The sequence below is a fragment of the Pristis pectinata genome, chromosome 4 (genome assembly GCF_009764475.1).
Source record: "Pristis pectinata isolate sPriPec2 chromosome 4, sPriPec2.1.pri, whole genome shotgun sequence".
NCBI classification, from domain to species: Eukaryota; Metazoa; Chordata; class Chondrichthyes; order Rhinopristiformes; family Pristidae; genus Pristis; species Pristis pectinata.
This window is the reverse complement of record NC_067408.1, coordinates 21,353,061-21,363,743: the sequence shown is the minus strand read 5'-3', so window position 1 is coordinate 21,363,743 and position 10,683 is coordinate 21,353,061.

The following is a 10,683-nucleotide window of genomic DNA, read 5'->3' as shown; positions in this document are numbered from 1 at the left end:
GTTCATATTGTGTCTTTTCATTCTTCCTACAAAAAATGTAACACGTCACATTTCAAAGCATCAAATTTCAACTGCTACCTGCCTATCCATTCCAGCAGCCAGTACCTCCTTGAAGTGCATGCAATTGGCTGTTCAGGCATTCCGATGACAATAAAGCTGCTGGGTGTCAGGGATCCCTGTAATGCTGACAGCTGACAGCAATCGACTTTGGAAAAATGGAAGTTCTCACCACAGAGATTCTTTGTGGGGAAGTACATCTCAAGGTCAATGGTTCATGTTGTTACTTTGCTGCTGATGGCAATTTCCGCTCCAGCTTTTCTTTAAAGAAGTAAAGATGCCTCTACTTTCTGAGTAGTTGATTAGTTTAGAAGTGTAGGGATTGTTCTTGCCTTACTTTAAACCTTTGCTTTTACAGGAATCATTTCCTTTAAATTTAAAGCTAGTCTATGGTTTGGAAGATGGCAAAAATAGTGATCCTTTGAAATATTAATTGCCAATTCCCATCCAGCCAACATATTTGGTGATGTTAGAGGCATGGAAATGGGCCCTTCAGTCCAACTCGTTCATGCCAATCATGAAGACTATTTACACCAATCCCATTCACCTGCATTAGGCCCATATCCCCCTGTTCCCTTCCTATCCAATTACTTGACCAAATATCTTTTAAATGCTGTAATTCTACCTGCCTCCACCACTTCCTCTGGCAGCTTGTTCCATAAAGCCAATCCCCTACGTGTGAAAAACTTGCTCCTCTGATCTCCTTTAAATATTTCCCCTCTCACCTTCAACCTATGCCCTCTAGTTTTAGATTCCCTTACCCTGGAAAAAGACTCTTTGACTACTCACCCTATCTATGACCTCATGTTTTGTGATATCATGAAGGTCACTCCCCAGCCTCCTGCATTCCATGAGAATCAATCCAGCCTATCCAGTCTCTCCTTATAAGTAAAGCCCTCCATTCTAGGCAACATTCTAGTGAATCTCTTCTACATGCTTTCTAATACTACCATGTCCTTCCTGTAATGTGGTGACCAGAACTGTACACAATACTCCAAGTGTGTCCTGACCAGTGTTTTGTACAGCTGCAACATGACATCCCAACTCTTATGCTCAGTGCCTCAGCCTATGAAAGGAAGCACACCAAATTCTTCTTCACTACTGTATCCACCTGTGTTGCCATTTTCAGGCAGCTGTGAACTTGCACCAAGGTCCCTTTGTATATCAACATTCCTGAGGTACCTACCATTTACTATACATGTTCTGTTAGCATTTGACATCCTAAAATTCATTGCCTCACACTTGTCTAGATTAAACTTCATTTGCTACCACTCTGCCCAACTTTCCTCCTCATCTATGTCCCTCTACATCTTTTCATAGTCTTCTGTACTATCTACTACTCCACCAGTTTTTCTGTTGCCTAATCAGTCCACATATGTTCTCATCCAAGTCACTAATATACCAGTAGTGCCTGGGTTATGTAAAGGTTCCATTCCTGAGAACTGTCTGTAAACTGATTTTTCTGGAAGTCAGAAACAAACAGTTTCAACAAGGGATGAATAACATGAATATTTATTTATTATCTGCCTGTTTAGTTATAATGGTACAGAATCAGAATGGCCCTCATCCAATGGCTGGTTTTGGTGGCTTTAAAGCATCAGCTGAAGTTACATTGTTTGATAATGTATTTTACACATGTCAATAGAAGAGGTTTGCCTTGTCGGTTTCCAAAGTAAATCTCTTAAGTGGCCTCCCACTGTGAATCGGCAGCTGCGATTTTACAGACCATGTATCTGTTTGGTTCTATGAGGAGATTACATGTAAATAGTTTTTTATTTGAAGACTGGCTGCCTTTTGAATTAACTAGCTGCTCCCCCTATTCCATAACTCCTGAAGATGTTTGCATTTCTGTAACTAACTTTTCCTGTCTTGAAAAATGCTTTAAGAGTTTATGGAAGAATTTATGTAAAGTTGGGTTTCCATAAGTCAGGTCTTCCAAGACCCAGAGAGCCTCTGCATATGACAAACAACAATGGTCCTGGCACCAATCTTGCAGTACACCCTCACTGGTTACAGACTGCTTGATATCACTAAGCAAATTTTGGATCCGGTGTGCCAACACACCTTGGGTTCCATGTGCCCTAACCCTCTAGACCCTTTGCTAAAGTCCATGTAAACCCTGTCTTCTGCCCTGCCTTCATCAATTTCCCTAGTTATTTCCTCAAAAAATTCAATCAGATTTGTGAGATGGGATTTCTCCTGCACAAAACCATGCTGACCTCTACTAATCAGTCGCTGCTCATCCAAGTGAACATAAATCATGTCCCTTAGGACTTTTTCCAATAATTTCCCCACTATTGATGTAAGGCTCACCAGTTTTTAGTTTCCAGGCTAATCCCTACTGCCCTTTTTGAATAAGAGAACAACATTAGCTACTCTCCAGTCTTCTGCCACCTCACCTGTGTCTAACAAAGATGCAAAAATCTGTGTAATGCCTCAGCTATCTTTTCTCTTTCTCTCATAGCAACCATCTTTTCCACCCCTGGGATTTATCAACCCTTATGCATCCAGTGAGAACCTTGGAACTACAGACACAGTGAAATGATTTTATTCTTCATCATGGTTATTTCTGAAAACCAGTTTACTTCAGATCACTAATGAATCATGGCATGAAGCATTAACAATTGTAATGCAATTGATGCACGTTTTAAAATGATAATTGACATTTGATTACCAGACAATAACACAATCAGTGCACAATAAAATTTAATGGTCTTTTTTCAATGAATGACTGAAAATGAGATTCTATTGTAATCATTTATGTCACTTCAGTTTTACTTTCAGCTGGAAATGGACTGAGAGACATTGAATCAGGAACTGATGATCAGCTCTAGTTTTCAATCTACACTCAGTTAGTTGCTAGCTATTTAGCAGTCTAGGATTATACTGCTCCAGGCATGTTTGAAAATAAATCAACATTTTTTTCTGGAACTTTTATTAGTATGTCAGAGTAAGATGCACACCTTTCTACAGGTGTTTATCACACCCTGACTTTTAAATCCAGGTTATAAATTCATCTTGATGTTATTTAAATTGGGCAAAATGTTTCTTCTTCATACACACAGAAACACACTTTTAATACTAAAGATAAGTTCTTTACTCTTTCAAAGAGGAGTAGCTAAATGAACATCTTACATTATGCCTATGGACTGAGATCCAAAAGGCTTTGTAGTGTGTCGGCAAGAAAGTTGTGTGAGTGCAAGGGAAGCCATCACCTTGGTAATTTGGAATTGTAGCTTCAAGTATATAAACAGATGATGAATTGAGAAGTGAACTGCAAAGTATATATGAACATTTGAACACATCAAGAGCAGGAGTAGCTCACTCAACACTTCAAGCTTGCTCTGCCATACAACAAGGCCATGGCCAATCTCTGCAATGCTGTAAGCCCTCAGTAACTCTCACTCCAGTGTTTATGAACTCTTTCTTTCTTTCTTTCTTTCTTTCTTTCTTTCTCTCTCTCTCTCTCTCTTTCTTTATCTCTTTTTTCTTTCTTTCTTTTTCTCTCTTCCTCTCTCCCTTTCTTTCCCTCTCCCTTTCTTTCTCTCTCTTTCCTTCTTATTCAAAGACTTTTTTTCCAATGCCCTTTCAGTCTCTAACGAGGAGACTTCCAAAGACTCACATCTTTCTGAGAGAAGACAAAATTGTCACCTCTCTTAAATGGGTGACCCCTTATTTTTAACCACATTCTGTCACCTCTCACTGTTCTAAACTCCAGCAGATACAAGCCTAGCCTATCCAATCTGTCCTCAGTAGAAATGGAAGTACCATTATGGATTGAGAGTTTGTGGTCTGCATTATCCAGCTGAGCCCTTGCTTGAGTGGGCACTTACTGGTTTTTTGTAACTTGAAATTGTGAGTGCCACGTGTGGAAGCAATGTTCCTTCCATTGATAACCTCCTACCATACTTGTTATACACCAGCTCTATTTGAATGATCTCCATAAGTTGACACTTTCCTCTGTGCAATACCCCCCATAAAAATAACTTAATGATCATAGGTCTTTGAGTTCCATTAGATATTCTTTCCTTCTGTTGACTTAAAAAAATATAATAATTATTTAAATAACAACATTTGAAAACCTGCCATGTTCCAGTTCTGCACCTGAAGCAAAGTACTTAAATTCTCTCTCTATCCAGAAAGTCAATAAACAACTGGTAAAGTCACTTAAATTAGATATTATGTGGAGGTGATGCTTTTAATGGGGAGATGGTTGGAATGTTCAGGGTGCCAAGATTATAAATGCAACTTGAGCCAAGACAAGGAAAGGATTTGAAGTTAAGGGCAAATGAATGAAGTTTGCAGCAGAGGATCAAAATGATGATGACACTCTAAGTCTTTCCAGGGGAATCTGTGATTCACTTGCATTTCTTCCAGTCTAATGTACTGCATTCAGTGTTCACAATGTGCTCTCCTCTACACTGGAGAAACCAATCACAGATTTGGTGATCACATTATGGAGCACGTTTGTTCATTCTGCAGAGGTGACCCTGAGCTACCAGTTGTTTACCATTTCAATTCTCCATCCCATTCCCACTCAGGTCTATCAGTCTGTAGCCCCCTGGACTGTTATATTGAGGCCCAACACAAGCTTGAAGAATCTTCTGCCTGGGCACTTTGCAGCCTTCTGAACTCAATATTAACTTCTAATACTTCTGATAACTTCTTTTCTCTGATATTGACTCAGTTTGTTTGTTCTTTATTCCTTTTATTTTATCTTTTCTGTTTCTCTGGAATTGGAGGACATGACCATTCTGACCTGTCGGGCATTTCACAACTCTTACATTCTTTTGTCAACATTCTTTTGTCTATGTTCTCACTCTTTAGCTCTACCCATTCTCACAATGACCAGATAAACTTGTTTACATGGTAACCCCGGTTTTACCTTATCATGGACATCAGCTATCGCCACCCCCACCCCACCCTCCCTTCAGCTTAACAAGCTCCTTCTCTATCCTTCCCAGTTCTGACAGAGTCTTTGACCTGAACTTTTAATTCTGTTTCTCTTCCAATGGATGCTGTCTGGCTTGCTGAGTATTTCCAGCAATTTCTGTTTTCATTATGTCAGTCAAGTAAATTTCTGAACTGCTTCCAACATACCTACATCCATCCTTAAATGAGGTGACGAATACTGTACAAGCAGTGCAGATGTGGTCTCACCAATGACCTATATAACAGAAGCATAACCTCCCTACTTTTCTATTCATTCTTCTCACAATAAACAATAACATTCAATTTGATTTATTTGATGCATGCCAGCCTTTTCAAATTATGCACTACAATCTCTCACCATTTAGATAACCATCTTTTTCATATCTTTCTGCCAAATAGGCAATTTCATATTTTTCCAGATTATACTGCATTTGCCAGATCTTGTCACTTAATCTACCTTTATATGTTTGTAGCTTCCTTATGTTCTCTTCATAAATTACTTTCTTACCTATCTTTATGTCATTAGCAAATTTAGCATTGATACCTTAGGTACCTTCATGCAAGTTATTTCCATAAATTATAGAAAAGTTGAGACCACAGCACCAGTCCCTGTGGCACAACACTCATTAAAACTTGCCAACCAGAAAAGAACCCACTTATGCCTTCTATCTGTTTCCTGTTAGCCAGCCAGTCTTCTATCCATGCCAATGTGTTACCTCCTCCACACAAGCTTCTATTTTCTGCAATATTCTTTCATGTTGTGCAGTATCAATTACTTTCTGGAAATCTAAATACATCACATTGATCCCTTTACTCACAGCACATACTTTTTCAAAGACACCAATAAATTGATCAAACATGATTAATGTCTCACAAAACCATGTTGCTTTGTCCAGTTACCCTGAATTTTTTCCAAGTGCCCTATTACAATATTTTTAATAATGCGTTTTGACAATTTCCCATGGTGGACATTAAGTTCCTTTTGCATTTGCCATTATCCAATCTAATCACACATTTGCTGAATTTAGGGAATTTTCAAAAATTAAAAAGAACACACCAATTTTTTCACTAGGCATTGCTTTTAATTCCCTGCAATGAAGGTGGTCAGGACCCAGGAACTTGTCAGCTCACAACAACTTTTGCTCAGTACCATTTCTCTTGTGATTGTAATTTTCCTGAGTTTCTCCCTCCCTTCTGATTCTCAATTTACAGGCTTACTGGGATGTTACTCACACATCCACTATAGTCAAGATTGTTGCCAATGCCTCTTTAATTCATCGGCCATCTCTTTATTTTCCATTATTAATTCCCCAGACTCACTTTTTATAGGATGCATGCTCACTTCATTCAATCTCTTCTTTTACAAAATAACTACAGAGACTTATATTATCTGTTTTTAAATTACAAGCTAGCTTTGTCTCATATTCTATTTTTTCCTTTCTTAATAATCTTTTAGTCATTTTTTTGTTTTTTGTATTCCATCCAATCTTCTGACCTGCTACTCTTCTATGTGCAATTATATATTTATTTTTAAAATTGATACTGTCTTTAGCTTCTTTTAGTTGACCAGAGACAGTCAGTCTTCCCCTTAGATGTTTTCTTGCTCCTTAGAATGCATCCTAAAAAAATCCCCAAGAGGGCAGGGGAAAAAAAAATAGGTCTTGCACCTCTCTTACATTGCATAAGAGCACTGTCCTCATCCAAAAGCATTGCATCAATCTTTTATTTCTTTATGAACATTTTATATAGAAGCATAAATCATGTTAAAATGCATTGATCCTCCATTTGTATTTAAAGATTTTATGATATTAATGATCAATGTCTCTTCTAGTTATTTTCTCAAACAAAATGTACACTTTTGACAGTTTTTCTTTTTCTTTTCAATGGAAATTAATTCTAGAAACAGAAATGCAAAGAGCAAAAGAATAATATGTATTGCATTATTTTTTCAAATGTCATGTGAATGGCAACATTATATGAAGACATACTGTATAAATTTTAAAGAAAAACATTCCAGGTATAAACATTTTAATTTCAACATATACAACAATAGAGCCCATAGCATTCATGGTGCCTCAAGTCCAGGGAAATAAACCACAAAGGAATATGAAGGCTGGTGAACTGTAGCTGCACTGTCTGACCTCCACAAAATGCACTGCAGTTTCTTGTCTCAACTACCCCATGGCACCTTTCATAGCGTCAAACTGCTACAAAGAAACGCAAAGGCATCAGGTGCATGAGAACACCAATCCGTGCAAGTTCCCCTCCAAGTTATAGTTCATCCTGACTTGGTAACATTGCAATTTCTTTGTCATGGGTCTAAATCCTGGAACTTTCTACCAACAGCACTGTCAGAGTACCTTCAACAGAAGGTCTGCAGTGGTTCAAGAAGGTGGCTCAACAGTAGCCAATTGAGGGAGGGAGAATAAATGTTGTCCTTGCTGACAATGTCCACATCCCAAAAAATAAATAAAATTAAACATGGACACTAGCCAAATTGCTCAACTAATTACTAGACTTGTTTCTAATGGTCTGGTCCAATGATCCAGGGACACAGATACAAGTCCCACCGCCAATTTGAGAGCTTAAATTCATTTAAATACAAGAACACAAGAAAATAGGAGCAGGGGTAAGCCACCTGGCCCCTCAAGCCTGCCCCACCATTCAATATGATCATGACTGCTCTACGCTAGCCTCAACTCCTCTTCTGGAATAGTCTGGAATAAAAATTTAGATATTACAAAGTTGATCAAGAAATTATTCAATTGATATAAACAAATCTATCTGCTTCCCTTAAGTTCCTTATGGAAGACAATCTGCTTGCCTTATCTGGACCATGTGATATCACAGACTGGCCTCTTGACATTACGCTTTAGCTCAGCTGCAATATCGTCATCCACCAGGAATGTAGCAAGATTGCTTGGCCATTTCCTGTCCACAAAAAGCAGGTTAGACCTAATCCAAATAATTAGCACATCATCGGTTTATTTTCAATCATTAGCAAAGTGGTGGATTGTATAGCTGCTATCAAGCTGAATTTACTCACCCATAAACTGCTGAGTGATGTCCAGTTTAAGTTTGGAAAGTCTACATATCCTAGTTCCAAATAGGCAAAACAATTGATTTCTAGGGGTGAGGTGAGTGTGACTGCCCTTGACATCATTTGACCAAATGCAGCATCTCGGAAAATTTAAATCAAAAGAAATCAAAGTGGAATGTACTGGCTGGATTCACACCTAACCCAAAAGGTAATGGTTATGATTGTCGGTGATCGACCTCCTCAGCTCGTAGATGCAAGAGTTCCTCAGAGAAGTTTTTTAGGCCCATCGATCTTTAGCAACTTCATCAAGGACCTTCTTTACCTCATGAGGTCAGATCTGGTAATATTCACTAATGATTGCAAAACCTTCTGTTTTATTTGTAATTCACAGGAAAATGAAGCAATTCATTCCTGCATTAGCTTGAACAACATTCTGACATGCACTAATTAGCCACCCAAATGCCATAAATGTGTTAGGCAATAACCACCATTCCTTTTCACTTCAATGCCATTACCATCAGTGAATTCTCTAAGATTAACATCTTGGAGTCACTTTTGATCAGAAACTTAACTTCGCGTGTGACTTGTCTCTTGATTCCCCAAAGCCTTTCCATCATCTGCAGATTGCAATCCAGAAAAATGATGGAAAACTTTGCAATTGGCTGGACGAATACATTTGCAACAGCACTTCAAGAAGCTCACCACCATCCTGGACAAAGGAGTTCATTGATGGGCACACAGAACCTTCCTCCTCTACTACTACCATCTACAAAATGTACTGCGATACATCCCAAAGCTTGGAAATGAACTCTACTACTTCCTCAGGAGTCTAAAGAAATTTGGTTTGTCCCCTTTGACGCTCACCAACTTTTATTGATGCACCATAGAAAGCATCCTATCTGGATGCATCATGGCTTGGTATGGCAACTGCTCTGCCCAGGACCACAAGAAACTGCAGAGAGTTGTGGACACAGCCCAGCACGTCATGGAAACCAGCCTCCCCTCCTTGGACTCTGTCTTTACCTCTCTCTGCCTTGGCGAAGCAGCCAGTATAATCAAAGACCCCACCCACCTGGGTCATTCCCCCTTCTCTCCTCTTCCATCAGGTAGAAAATACTGGAGCCTGAGGGCACATACCATCAGGCTTAAGGACAGCTTCTACCCCACTGTGATAAGACTATTGAATGGTTCCCTTATACAATGAGATGGACTCTGACCTCACAATCTACCTTGTTGTGACCTTGCACCTTATTGTCTACCTGCACCACACTTTCTCTGTAGCTGTGACACTTTACTCTGTACTGTTATTGCTTTTACCTGTACTACATCAATGCACTCTGTACTAACGCAATGTAACTGCACTGTGTAATGAATTGAGCTGTACGATTGGTATGCAATTCAAGTTTTTCACTGTACCTCGGTACAAGTGACAATAATAAACCAATACCAATACCAGCACCAATGCCAATAACCTCTGGATGCACAAAAGTAGCAGAAGCATAGGAACAACATCACCTGAGAGTTTCATTCTAAGTCCCTCTATAATATTTAATTGGAAAAATGTATAGAGGGCCTAAGAGTGAGGCTCTCCATATGCTTTTCCAATTAAATGTATAGACTTGAGAGAGGACAGTGGAAGTAGAGACAGGTCATTGTCACAACCTGTTCAGCAGTACTATGGTGTACCTTCATCACATGAGCTCTGGCAGTTTAAGGAAACAGCTCACCATGATCTTCTCTAGGTCAACTGAAGATCAATCATAAATGTTGACACAGACATAAGGGACTGCAGATGCTGGAATATGGAGCAAAACAAAACTGCTGGAGGAACTCAGTGGGTGTACTGTGAAAGCACATGGCTATCATGTGACAGTGACAACACTGACCCCTCTGGTCGGAGGATAGCATTGCTCATTGGGTCGGAAGTGACACCACTATCAATCAAGGTTTGGCCCCACCCCACCCATTAGGTATACACCTAGGGATTGGTCTTTTTGCGAGCATCTTTGTTCCTGGGCACACCTAACCATTGGCCCGTTTAAACACCTTTGTCCTTGCTGGACCATCCGGATTGGTCTTTGTGAGCACCTTTGTTCCTGGGAACACCTAATTGTTGGCCCATTTAAACACCTTTGTCCTTGCTGGACCACCCAACCCTCCAGCAGTATAAAAGTGCTGCATGTTTGGTTCTCACTCTCTCTGAGGATGTTGAGGTAAGCTGTGCACTACTTCAGGGTAGATAGTTAAAGATCCCGGGGAGTGTTAGAGCCAATGTTTGTCCAGATTCAAGGTGTTCAGGCATTGTATTGTTTATTCCCTGATCATTTGTAACCAGTTCATTGTGTGTGTGTGCATCTCACCCTGTTGTGATCTCCCGCACATCTCACGATCACCTGTGTGTGCAGATGTGCATCCATTCTGTCCCTGTATTTGTCTTTGTAAATAAATTTTACCTCTTTAAAATACAAAGACTTGTGTCTGAAGCCCTATGCCTTTAAGACCTGAAAGTACCTTTTCTCACAACAGTGGGTCCAGCAGCATCTGTGGAGGCAAAGAGATAGTCAATGTTTTGGGTCGAGACCCTACATCAGGGCTGAGTGTAGAGGGGAGTTAGCCTGTATAAAGAGTTGAGACAAGGGCTGGCAGGTGATAGA